The sequence below is a fragment of the Eriocheir sinensis genome, chromosome 41 (genome assembly GCF_024679095.1).
Source record: "Eriocheir sinensis breed Jianghai 21 chromosome 41, ASM2467909v1, whole genome shotgun sequence".
NCBI classification, from domain to species: domain Eukaryota; kingdom Metazoa; phylum Arthropoda; class Malacostraca; order Decapoda; family Varunidae; genus Eriocheir; species Eriocheir sinensis.
The window spans coordinates 10611154-10623177 of record NC_066549.1 but is presented as its reverse complement, the minus strand read 5'-3'; the positions used below and the strand labels follow the sequence as shown (position 1 = coordinate 10623177).

Sequence of the window (12024 nt, the reverse complement as noted above, 5' to 3'; positions counted from 1 at the left end):
CTCAGCACATTCTTCAGCCTTCCATTCACTCCTCGCCGCCACGCCTCACCTCTGGGAGGGAGGTGACGTTACTTGTTGATAATATTAGCAACGCTCCTGTTACATAACTAACTGGAAGAGGGAGTATTTACGCTCTAGGGCCTGGAGCTTAAGTATTACTACCACTTCCTGACCTGACGGCTTACAGTCTAGTGACTTTAGTCCGTCAGGTAATCAAGGGCTACACATAAGTTATTGAAAGATGACAAAAATAAGGTGCCGTTATAAGTAATTACGTCGAAGATGATTACTTACTTGCATTCGAATAGTCGTTCATACCATGCATATAACGGCATAGAATATTAGAAGTTGCAACAAAAATATCTTATTCATTATTCCATTGCAGCAGACAGAGCATGTTATTATATATATATATATATATATAAATTATTATTTTTTTTTTCTCGTTAACTGACAGTGCTGCACGTGCGTTAGTTTCAGGCAAAGAAGAAAAAAGATGCGTAACTAAAAACATCACTCACTTGCTTGTGATCTGAGAAACGAACCCGCGGAGACCTGAAAAATAAACACTGAGTAAATATACGAGAACTTTACGAAAACATGGAAGCAGGCTGGCAACTCTCTCTCTCTCTCTCTCTCTCTCTCTCTCTCTCTCTCTCTCTCTCTCTCTCTCTCTCTCTCTCTCTCTCTCTCTCTCTCTCTCTCTCTCTCTCTCTCTCTCTCTCTCTCTCTCACACACACACACACACACACACACACACACACACACAAGCAAACAGGCAGGCAAGAACACACACACACTCTCTCACCTCCCTTTCCTTCATACATTAATTCATTCAGCGCGCAGTTCCACACATTCGTATATTTCAATTTCAATATGGTGCCCTGAAACCGATATGCAAACTTGATGTAAAAATGTAACGCAAAACTCTGACCAGCGGTATAATTTTCTTCATCCGGTGAGCAGACAGTCCGCTTCTATTTTCCCGTGAACACAAAATACACACACACACACACACACACACACACACACACATACACACTCACACGCACACATACACATACCGCCACCCCGCCAGAGCCACCACCGTCACACCTCAGGCAGGAAGGGGAATGTGAGGGGAAATGAGGAAGTTGGGGAGAGGGAAAAAGGCTGTGACGGATGTGGGAGAGGCATGCAAGGGAAGGGTGAGGCGTGGCGCAGGATGCTGTGTCGTGTTCCTCCTCTGATAAATGGATCTGATTGCAAATGAAGGGAAGAATTTTAATGGGAGTGGGCATCCGTGAGTCTCGGTCTGTCTGTCTGTCTGGCTCTATGTCGTTATGTCTGTGGCTGTCTCACTTTTTTGCTTCATGCCTTGATTAACTTCGCTTTCATGTGTTTTGTCTTTTTGCATCGACACTTCTGGAACGTACCGACCTATCCACTATTTAATATCCTAATGACTGTTCTTCAACCTATAACCTTCTTCACAGCATCCCGCTATCCACTCACTCCTTGCAGACTGAGCTTTTACCTTCATCTTTATTTCTTTCTTTTGACGTGGGATATGTAAAGCTAGGTTCTAACATTATTTATCGAGCACCCCACATAATTTCTTTTCCGCCTACATAGAATATATTAACTCTAACTCCTAAAGCTTCCAAATCGAGGGAGCACAAAGAAGATTCACATTAAAACTCGCAAATGAGATCTATAATTAACAAACCTGAAATATACACCTGTTGACTCCTTATCCCCTACCTACCCACCTATCTACCTACCTACTACCTTCCCAGTCTTCATGTCTTTGTCCTCCTCGTTACTGTCTTCCTCCTCCTCCGCCTCCTCATTCTCCTCTTATTATTCCTCTCATTCTTTTTATATCCACTGTTATCGTCTTGCTCTTTTTCCTCCTCCACTTCTTTTTCTTCACCGGCGAGAAAGATACAGTGAGAAATGGACAAATAGATAGACAGGTAGATACAAATATAGATGGAGAGAGAGAGAGCACGAGAGAGAATGAGAGAGAGAAAGAGAAAAAGAGAGAGAGAGCAGCCCGCACCACCGCCACCAGTGTCTCAAGACGTCTTGTGCTGGAAGCGGCGGCAGCGGCAGCGGGGTGGTGTTCCTCAGGGCAGGTGGTGGAGTGCTCATTAAGGCAGGTGGCGCCCCGGCCCGCTAATGGAGGTGTTAATGATGATGGCCCACCTGTTATGCCCAGGTAACACACTTCTGGAGGAAACTGTACCGAGGGAGGGGAGGAGGAGGAGGAGGAGGGGGAGGAGGGTGTAATAGGGAGAGCGAAGGTGAGAAGGGAGGGAAGGAGGTAAGGAGAGTTGAGTTTCGGATTGGTATCGGTGATGGTGCGCGATAACCGTGAAGGCGTGTGTGAAGGAGACGGAGGGAATGAAGTGACGAGACGGTTGGTTGCTTGTTGAGGCTGATGGTTATGATGATTGTTTTCCGATGTCTTGTTTGCCATATGCTCTAGTCTCTCTCTCTCTCTCTCTCTCTCTCTCTCTCTCTCTCTCTCTCTCTCTCTCTTTAACGTAGACAAGTGCCAGGTCCTTCAAGTTGGAACGAGGAATAAGAAGTTCGATTACGAAATGCGCGGCGTTAAACTCAAAAGCGTTCAATGCGTCAAAGACTTGGGGGTCAAAATCGCGTCAAACCTCAAATTCTCACAGCAATGCATCGATGCAGCAAATAAAGCGAACAGAATGTTGGGCTTCATTAAAAGAAACTTTGTATTCAAGAATAAAGATGTAATACTCCCGCTATACAACAGTTTAGTCAGACCCCACTTGGAATATGCGGTACAGTTTTGGTCCCCCCACCATGCAAAGGATATTGCTAAATTAGAAGGTGTTCAGCGTCGGACAACGAAAATGATCCCTTCCTTGCGCAACAAATCCTACGAAGAAAGGCTTTCTATCCTTAACATGTTCTCTCTTGAGAAACGTCGCCTCCGAGGAAAATTGATCGAATGTTTTAAAATACTTAATGGTTTCACGAATGTAGACAGATCAACATTGTTTATGATCGATGACAGTCTGCGCACGAGGAACAATGGCGTAAAACTCAGATGTAGACAAGTAAATTCAGATTGCACCAAATTTTTCTTCACCAACGTTGTAGTGCGAGAATGGAATAAGCTTCCACCATCAGTGGTCCAGTGTAACACGATTGACTCCTTCAAAAATAAGCTCGACCGTCACTTCCTTCAACTTAATATCAACTAGAGTAGAAATGCAACGTTTTGGAGTCTTCTGATTAATGTAAAATCACTTAGGTTTAAGGACAGACCACCAAGTCTGGACCATGGGGTCTGTGTGGTCTGATTTTCTATGTAAATCTATGTAAATCTCTCTCTCTCTCTCTCTCTCTCTCTCTCTCTCTCTCTCTCTCTCTCTCTCTCTCTCTCTCTCTCTCTCTCTCTCTCTCTCTCTCTCTCTCTCTCTCTCTCTCTCTCTCATTAGCCTTTTCTCCTAATGTTGTTTCATGCACTCCTACCATTTTTCCTCCGCCTCATTGTCCTATTGTGTTCCGCTCCTCCTATTCCTCTCCGCCTCTCTCCTCCTGCAGAAACCCAATGAAACTTGAGCCACTTCATACAAGTCTCTTGGCGGTTGAAACACATTAGCAAGCAGTATAATCTCAGCATGTGTGTGTGTGTGTGTGTGTGTGTGTGTGTGTGTGTGTGTGTGTGTGTGTGTGTGTGTGTGTGTGTGTGTGTGTGTGTGTGTGTGTGTCAGCGCGTACATAATACATGTGCATGTTCTAGGTTCAGAACTTAAATTATATTAATTAAAACTTAGCACAGTTAGCGGCAGTTTAGTGGATAACCTCATTCGCTGTTCTTCCGGACGACATAAATTCTAAATTAGCAGAGATAATTGCCCCCAAACACCCCCCTTCACCCCTCCCTGGGCCTCCCTTGCCCCACTCCCTCTCCTTCACTAATCCTCCTCCTCCGCCCCCGCTTACTTTGTCTCATCTCCCACAATTTCCCTCTGCCCCCTCTCCCTCCTCTCCGTCCCTTTGCTCTTCACTGCATTAATTTCCTGAATAAGTCTTTTCCACCGTTTCTTTATCAGAGAGGCTGCAGATTTGTATGCACTTCTCTCTCTCTCTCTCTCTCTCTCTCTCTCTCTCTCTCTCTCTCTCTCTCTCTCTCTCTCTCTCTCTCTCTCTCTCTCTCTCTCTCTCTCTCTCTCTCTCTCTCTCTCTCTCTCTCTCTCTCTCTCTCTCTCTCGTTACACCAATTATTCGCGGCGTAATTGTCTACTACGCAGGACTCCTTTGCTCTTTCATACACGCAAAGTTTTTCCTTTACAGCGTTGCTCCTCGCGCTGATGACGGCCTTGCACTCTGTTAATGACGTCACAACACCGGTGCTTCAAACTTCCGCACGTAAAGAAACGGACTCCCTCCTCTGGTAGGGCGCATTGTGGGCAGGAAGTGGCGGCGAAGGGGCGAAGTGGAGAGGAGCGGCGAAGGGGCGAAGGGGAGAGGAGCGGCGAAGGGGCGAAGTGGAGAGGAGCGGCGAAGGGGCGAAGGGGAGAGGAGCGGCGAAGGGGCGAAGGGGAGAGGAGAGGAGGGTCGAGAGGAGTGAAGCAAATAAAAGACGCATCAATATACACCAAAACAAGACGAAACACATGAAGGGAAGGGAAGCATTGGAGGAAGAGAGGTGAGGGGAGGTGGTTAAAGGGAATGAAAAGAAAACGTGGGAAAGATGAGAATATGAAAAAGCATCGGAATGCAAAGAGAATGACAGTTAAAAGACAAGTGAGTAATGAAGGTGGAATGCGTGAGAATAAAAAAATATGGATAAAAGGATTGCGCAGAAGAGACAAAAAAAGTAGAACAGAGGACAGAAATGGAAGGAGGAAAGTGTCTAGATTACTATCGTCGTCCGGAATCCCGGCATGGGGGGTTAATTTGCGTCGCGGAAGGATATCTGTTAGACGCACGGTGCTGTACGGCCATGACATCTCTGTTAGCATTCTGCCCGTGGTGCGTGAGGTACGTTTGTGTTTTTCCCGTGCTTAATTCCTGAACTATTCCCAATTGTCCGGAATTCCGGACAACGATAGTAATTATGACATATCAAGTATAATGCAGGCATAAGGGCTTCCGAGGCTGGAACATTTCGGGGGACGTGTGAACTCCACGTGTGGCACATTTCAACACAATCAGCCAACACTGCCTGGCAGTGGTACCTTCATTAGGGAAATGTAGCGTTTTTTTGAAAGTTTCACACATCTTTTTTTTCGTAATGTTATTTTTGGGTAATATGTTAAGTTTATAGGTCATAGAACATAAGAACATAAGAACGTAAGGAGTCAGCAAGAGACCGGTTGGCCTATAAATTAAGAATGTATTCTAGTTTAAGTAAAAATTTTGTAATTAAACTTTGTACCATTCCTATATGTGTTTACAAGCCCGCAAAGTTTGTCCGGAATTCCGGACATCGATAGTAACCACGTTAGTCCGACAACGATAGTAATCTAGGGAAGCTAAAGAGGAGGAGAAGGGGAAGGATAACGGGGAGGAAGAGAGGGGTGAGAAGAGAAAGGACGGTGGGGAGAGAAAAAAAATGTGGTGAGAGGGAGAAGTGGAGTTGTGAAGTTGCTGAGGAGAGGGGGAGCAGAGGGGAAGGGTGAATGTGGAAGCTGGTGTTGGAAGGAGATGGGCGGGTGTGGGACGCGGGCTAATTGGCTGAGAAGAGAACACGAGAATGGGCGGGCGAGACGGCGAGTTAGGAGAGAGGAAGAGAGAGAGAGAGAGAGAAAGAGAGAGAGAGAGAGAGGGTGGGTAAGACAGTGAGAAAGGGAGGGAAGAGATGAATGTATGAAGTCGTCTGGTTGTGTTGGGTGGCTGGACTGTTTGGTGAAAGGAAGGAATGAAACATGAGAGTAATAATAATAGAAAAAAAAAGTGTAATCGAGTGAGTGAAAAATAAATATCAGCTGGTGTGCGAGAAAGGACAAAGACGACGAACGTGTGTGTGTGTGCAGGAGTGTGTGTTTGGTGTATGTGTATGTGTGCGTGGGAGCCTGCGCGCGGAGAACTAATACCTTCAACGATCCCCTTCATCTCGGAATCAATACGCATCAAGAAACAGATGGAAACGACAACAAGGGCATGCTTTTTTTCCCGTCCGCGCGCCGTGCCAGAACCTCTTGCAAATAGTTTCTCAATGTGTGCCTGGAGAAAAGGAGGCGAAAGAGCCCCACGACACGAGAAAAACGCCCGGGACAAGAGAGAAAACGAGAGAGAGAGAGAGAGAGAGAGAGAGAGAGAGAGAGAGAGAGAGAACGAACAAAAAAAAAAACGTGCTGGATTTACTTTCATTGCACCGGAGGAAGAAAAGGAGGAGCCTGGCGCCCTCTGACGGAATTCCAAATCACGAGACAACAAAAGGCGGCACAAGAATCGCACTCGACGTTAGAAAGCGCAGGAAAGCGGCGGCAGCGCTCCCATAATGCACCCGTGTAAACAAAGCGTGACGTCACCGGGTTAAACAGGGGAGCGGGAGGCGGAGGAAATGTCAAAAGGAAGGACCAACACAGCGAAGTTTTAAGAGACGCGGCGTTTTGTCATAGCCCCCCCCCCCCCCCTCTCTCTCTCTCTCTCTCTCTCTCTCTCTCTCTCTCTCTCTCTCTCTCTCTCTCTCTCTGCCTTTTTCCCTTTTCTTCTTTGCCGTTTCCTTACTGAGAGACAAAAGGAGAGAAAGAGAAAAAGAAAAGAGAGAGAGGAATATGAAAAAACGAGCAACAAAACAAGATAAAAATATGAATGGAGGAATTTTAGCGTTTTGTCATACCCTCTCTCTCTCTCTCTCTCTCTCTCTCTCTCTCTCTCTCTCTCTCTCTCTCTCTCTCTCTCTCTCTCTCTCTCTCTCTCTCTCTCTCTCTCTCTCTCTCTCTCTCTCTCTCTCTCTCTCTCTCTCTCTCTCTCTCTCTCTCTCTCTCTCTCTCTCTCTGCCACACTCTCTGCCTCTTTCCCTTTTCTTCTTCGCCGTTTCCTTGACGAGAGAGAAAAAAAGAGAGAGAGAATGAGAGAGAAAAAAGAGAAACCCGACAAAAAAAAAAGATAGAAATATGAACGGGGTAATTTTACATGTGGATGCAAGAAAACGGAGAGACGCGTGCCGGGGGACGTGAAAGGAAAATTACACAAGCTGAGGCGATGAATAGGGCGGTGGAGGCGGCGGCGGTGGAGGAGGAGGAGGAGAAAGAGGGGTGAGTGAGGAATGAGGGAATGTGTCGGTAACGGTGGCGGCAGCAGTGGTAGCAACGGTTGGAATGAGAAAGAAGAATATTAAGGTATACAAAAAAAAAAGGAGAGGAAGCAGAAAAGCGAGGAAAAAGAAGGTGGTACCGAGAAAGAAGAATGTTAAGGACAATAAAAAAATGAGATGAAGGAGGTAAAAGAGAAAATGGACGGTAGGAAGAAGAAGGAAGAATGCGAAAAAAAAAACATATAAAAGGAGAGGAAAGAGGAAAACGAGGAAACGGACGCTAGGAATGAGAAAGAAGAATGTTATAAAGAAGGGACAAAAAATGGAGAGGAAAAAGGAAAAAGAGGAAAAGGAGGAATTAGAGGATGATAAGGAAGAGGGAGGGAAAGAGAATGAAGAGGAATACGGGTGTGATGAAAAAGGAATATGAAGGGAAGGGAAAAAATAGAAGACAGGAAATTGAAAGAAGAGGAGGTAAAAAGGAGGGAGCGAAAGAGAAGGAAGAGGAATATGATGAAAGAGGAATAAGAAGGGAAGGTAAAAAACAGAAGACAGGAAACTGAAAGAAGAGGAGAACTGAAGGAGAGAGGGAAGGGAGGGACAAGGAAGAGGAACATGATAAAGAAGGAATAGGAAGGAGAGGAAAATAAATGAAAAGCAGGAAGTTGAAGGAAGAGCAGGTGAGGGGCGCGAAAATTGCTACACAGACTGAGAAGCAAAGGATGATGAACAGCGCAGAACGGAGCAAGCAATCAAGGAGAGGAAATACTAGTGTGTGGGGGGAGAGAGAGGAAGGGAGGGAGGCGGCAAAGTGCGTCAGGTAGTCAGTCAGTCATTTTCTTTTTTTCTGTTCAGTGTGTACGCCTGCCTACCTTGATCCTTCGTGTACCTACCTGTCCATTTATCTGTTTATCTATCTATTGTTCTGTCTATACTACTGTCTGCCTTTCCATCTATTTTTCAGATCTATCTCACTATTCATCTTTTTGTCATCTACTCTGTCTGTCTGTCTATCTATTTATTTGTTGATTTATGTGTACCTGTCTGCCTGCCAATAGATTCGCCTGTGTTTTATTACCTGTCTGTTTATATTTGTCTGTCTCTATCTCTGTCCCTCTGGTTGTCTGTCTGTCTGGCATTCTGGCTGGAAGGCTGTCTGCACTCTGCTCTCTCTCTCTCTCTCTCTCTCTCTCTCTCTCTCTCTCTCTCTCTCTCTCTCTCTCTCTCTCTCTCTCTCTCTCTCTCTCTCTCTCTCTCTCTCTCTCTCTCTCTCTCTCTCTATGTCTGCTGTACCTGGGCTGAGATAATTAGGACATGCAATACGGCCCCAGAGGAGGAAGAGGAGGAGGTAAAAAGACGCGGAAACAAATGACGGTAAAAATGCGAATCAGTGGAGAAAAAAGGTACTCCGAACTTCCTCAAATAATCACTGTTTTGAGTTTTTCCCCTTTTTCTTCCTGTTCTTGCTCTTCCCTCTTTCTTATTTTTTTTCCCACGCCTTCCTTTCCATGGCAATCTGGCGTCACATACACAGAAGCAATTTCCTGATTGCTAAAGTCGAGGATAAGATTACACCAAACACTTAGCCTTTGAGAGACCCTTGGGCCCCTCCTGCTTCTCTTTCCCTCTCTTCTTCCTTCCTTCCTTCCTTCCTTTCTCCGTGTCCGATGTTTCTCTCTTCTTTTACTACCTTGTTTCCGCCCTCCATTACCCTCCTCCCTCTCCTCCCCTTCACTTTCAGAATCTCCAGTGACTTTCCTCCTCCTTCTCCTTCTTCTCCTCCTCCTCATCACCATCATCATCATCATCCACCTCTTCTCTCTGCTTGCTTTTACCTTCCCTTGACATCCTCTTACATATTCTTGTCTGCTCTAATGATCATTTTCTTGGCGTCTTATTTTCCGTGGGTTTTCTTCATTAAGATGTTTCCGCAAGAGCACATCCTTTTTTTTTGTGTGTTTGTTTTTCTTGTTTTCTTTTTTTTCCTGTTTCCCTTTTCCCGGTGAGCGTGTCCGCGTTTCCTGGTATAAATGTCTACGTGTCTTGACTTTCTTTATTAACATTCTTTTTACTCAATTTTTTTCAGCTCTTCTCCAATTCCTCCTCCTCCTCCTCCTCCTCCTCCTCCTCCTCCTCCTCTTGCTCCTCCTCCTGGTTCTCTTTTATAGTGTCTTCCTCCTTCCTTCCTTTCCTCCTCCTCCTCCTCCTCCTCTTGCTCCTCCTCCTGGTTCTCTTTTATAGTGTCTTCCTCCTTCCTTCCTTTCCTCCTCGTCCTCCTGTTTTACAACCTTCACCTTTTTTATCTCTTTTTCCAGTTCCCTTTTCTTTTGTCCTTCTCCTCCGCCTCCGCTTCCGCCTCATACTCCTACTCCTCCTACTCAAAGTCATCATCTTCTCCTTTCTTCTACTTCATAATTGTCTTGTCTTCGCCCTACTTTCCATCATTTTGTTTTCCTCCCACTTGTCCTCGTTCGTCTTTCTTCTCCTCCTCCTCTTCGTCCTCCTCCTTTTCCTCCTTCTCCTCCTCCTCAATGTCATCATCTTCCTCTTTCTTTTACTTCACAACCGTCCTCTTGTCTTCGTCTTACTTTCCATCATTTTGTTTTTCTCCCACTTGTCCTCCTTCGTCTTCCTCGTCCCTCTCCACGTCCTCCCCTCTTGTATAAATCCAATGAAGTCCTCCGCGGGGTACTTCAAGCTTCAAATTAAACAAATCCCTTCGGGCCGTTCCCACTGGAAATGGCAGGAGAGAGCCTCTGGAGTACCGCCGGTGTCTGAGTGGGGGCCGAGAGTGGGGCGAACAAGGACAAGTGCTGGTTAGAAGGGACTGGGTGCTGGCTGTGTATTGTCAGACAGCGGTGGTGGTGATGGGGAGTCTGGTGATAATGTGGTAAAGGTTTTGGCGGCTGTTGTTGTTAGTGGGGGTGGTGGTTTTGGTGATGGTGAGTCTGGTGATAATGTGGTGAAGGTTTTGGTGGGTGTTGTTGTTAGCGGGGGTGGTGGTTTTGGTGATGGTGGTGATGATGGTGGTGGTGATAGTGATAATTATGCTGTGTGAAGGTTTTGGTGACTGCTTTTGTTGGTAGTTGTGATAGTCGCTATGTGGGTGATGGTGGTGATGGTGGTTGCAGTGATGGTGTTGGTGGTAGTAGTGGTAGTCATTATATGGGTGATGGTAGTGGTGGTGATGAAAAGGGTGAAAAGAGTAGTGATGGTGATGGCGATGGTAGTGGTATTGGTGTTGGTGGGTAGAGAGTGATGGTGATTAAGGAGGTGGTGCTGATGATGGTGGCAGTGCGTATGGTAGTGGTCGTGGTAATGTTTCACGTAGGGAGTGGTCGGTATAGTGAGTGATAGTCATTAAGGAAGTAAAAAGGGTAGTGTCGGTCGTGATAGTGAGAGTCGTGGTTGTGTTCCTGATAGTCCGTGATGGAGGGTCATTTTGCAGCTGGAAACACGTACACACACACACGCCATCGATTCTTGCTGTTCAGGAAATACTCGCGCGGCTGGAGGGTTCAGCGAAGGTGCAGCGCTGTGTGTGTCCGCTGCTCACTGCGTACACGTTTGGGCGGTGATTCGGTCTTCTTGGTACCGTCAATTACTTTTTCGCGGAACTCAGATGTTAACTTGTTTACACTAAAGCTTCTGTCCACTCCTCCTCGTCCGTGAATCCGGCGGTTGCATATTTGGGTCGCTGCTTGGTATAGTGCGAGGATCCAACGTTTGAGAGACCTTTCATTGAGTTTTTAAGGCAGTTTAGTTTTTTTTCATTAACAGCCGAGTTCCTTTTTTTTTCATTATTGAGCATATGTCCACTTTTTGTCGCCTTATTGATATATTTTGCTCAGAGGGTCGGAAGAGCTGTGAGCGGGCTAAGCAAAGTGGAGGTTGTATTACGTTTCAATGCCTGATCTTGCGTTAGTTAAAAATGTTCTGAATGCTTTTAATAATTCACACGCACACTCACCCACCTGTGCATGTTAGTCTTACACACGAACCGACAGGCAGGAAGAAAGACAAACACACACACACACACACACACACACACACACACACACACACACACACACACACACACACACACACACGGACACGCGGACACATATTGATCAATGCGGAGTAACACACATACAGTACAGAATTCTAGACCCCTTTCCCTGCACTGTCCCCTTCCCTCCCTTCACTCTCCATTATGACTCCCTTCATGCTCCCCTCACCTCTTCCTCCCTTCCAAATCATCACACTCCACCATATATATACGCTCCATTTCATCAAGGCCTCGACCCCTGCCTCCGCCCCTCCCATGGTCACGAGCCAATCCCCTTCCGCACTTATGCCTCTCTCTCTCTCCCTGCTCTTAATCCTCGCCAAACTCATTCTCCTAACCATTACCTCACCCTCTTCACCCTCGTTCACCTGTCCCTTTCGTCTCCCTTCCCTTCGGCGCCTCCATGTTAGGCACGCCCCTCTCCTTCACTCACGCGTAAGGAGGCAGCAAAAATACTACGCCGAAGGACACGCCTATGAAAGATCGAGGCCATTTTTTCTTTTTTGCGGTCTCTGCGTGTTAAGGTGACGAAGAAAGGAAGGAAAGGAACGACACGGAATAGGAAAGATAAGGAAAAGGAAACGAAGGGAGAAGGGGACAAAGAAAGGGGGGAAAGGAAGGACACGGAAAAGGAAAGATAAGAAAGAGGAAACGAAGGGAGGAGAGGACAAAGGAAGGAAAAGGAAGGGAACGAAATGTAAAGATAAGAAAGAGGAGAAGAAGAGAGAAGGGATAAAGGAA

The 12024-nt window shown here is 46.2% G+C and overlaps 1 long non-coding RNA gene across 1 annotated transcript in view; it reads right to left on the bottom strand.

Moving 5' to 3' along the window:
* Nucleotides 1-520: 520 nt before the first annotated feature.
* Nucleotides 521-12024, bottom strand: part of LOC127009637 (uncharacterized) — a 75976-nt gene continuing 64472 nt past the window's right edge. The window contains exon 3 of the long non-coding RNA XR_007762116.1: nucleotides 521-555. This is a non-coding gene — a long non-coding RNA (uncharacterized LOC127009637). The remainder of the gene's footprint in view (nucleotides 556-12024) is intronic.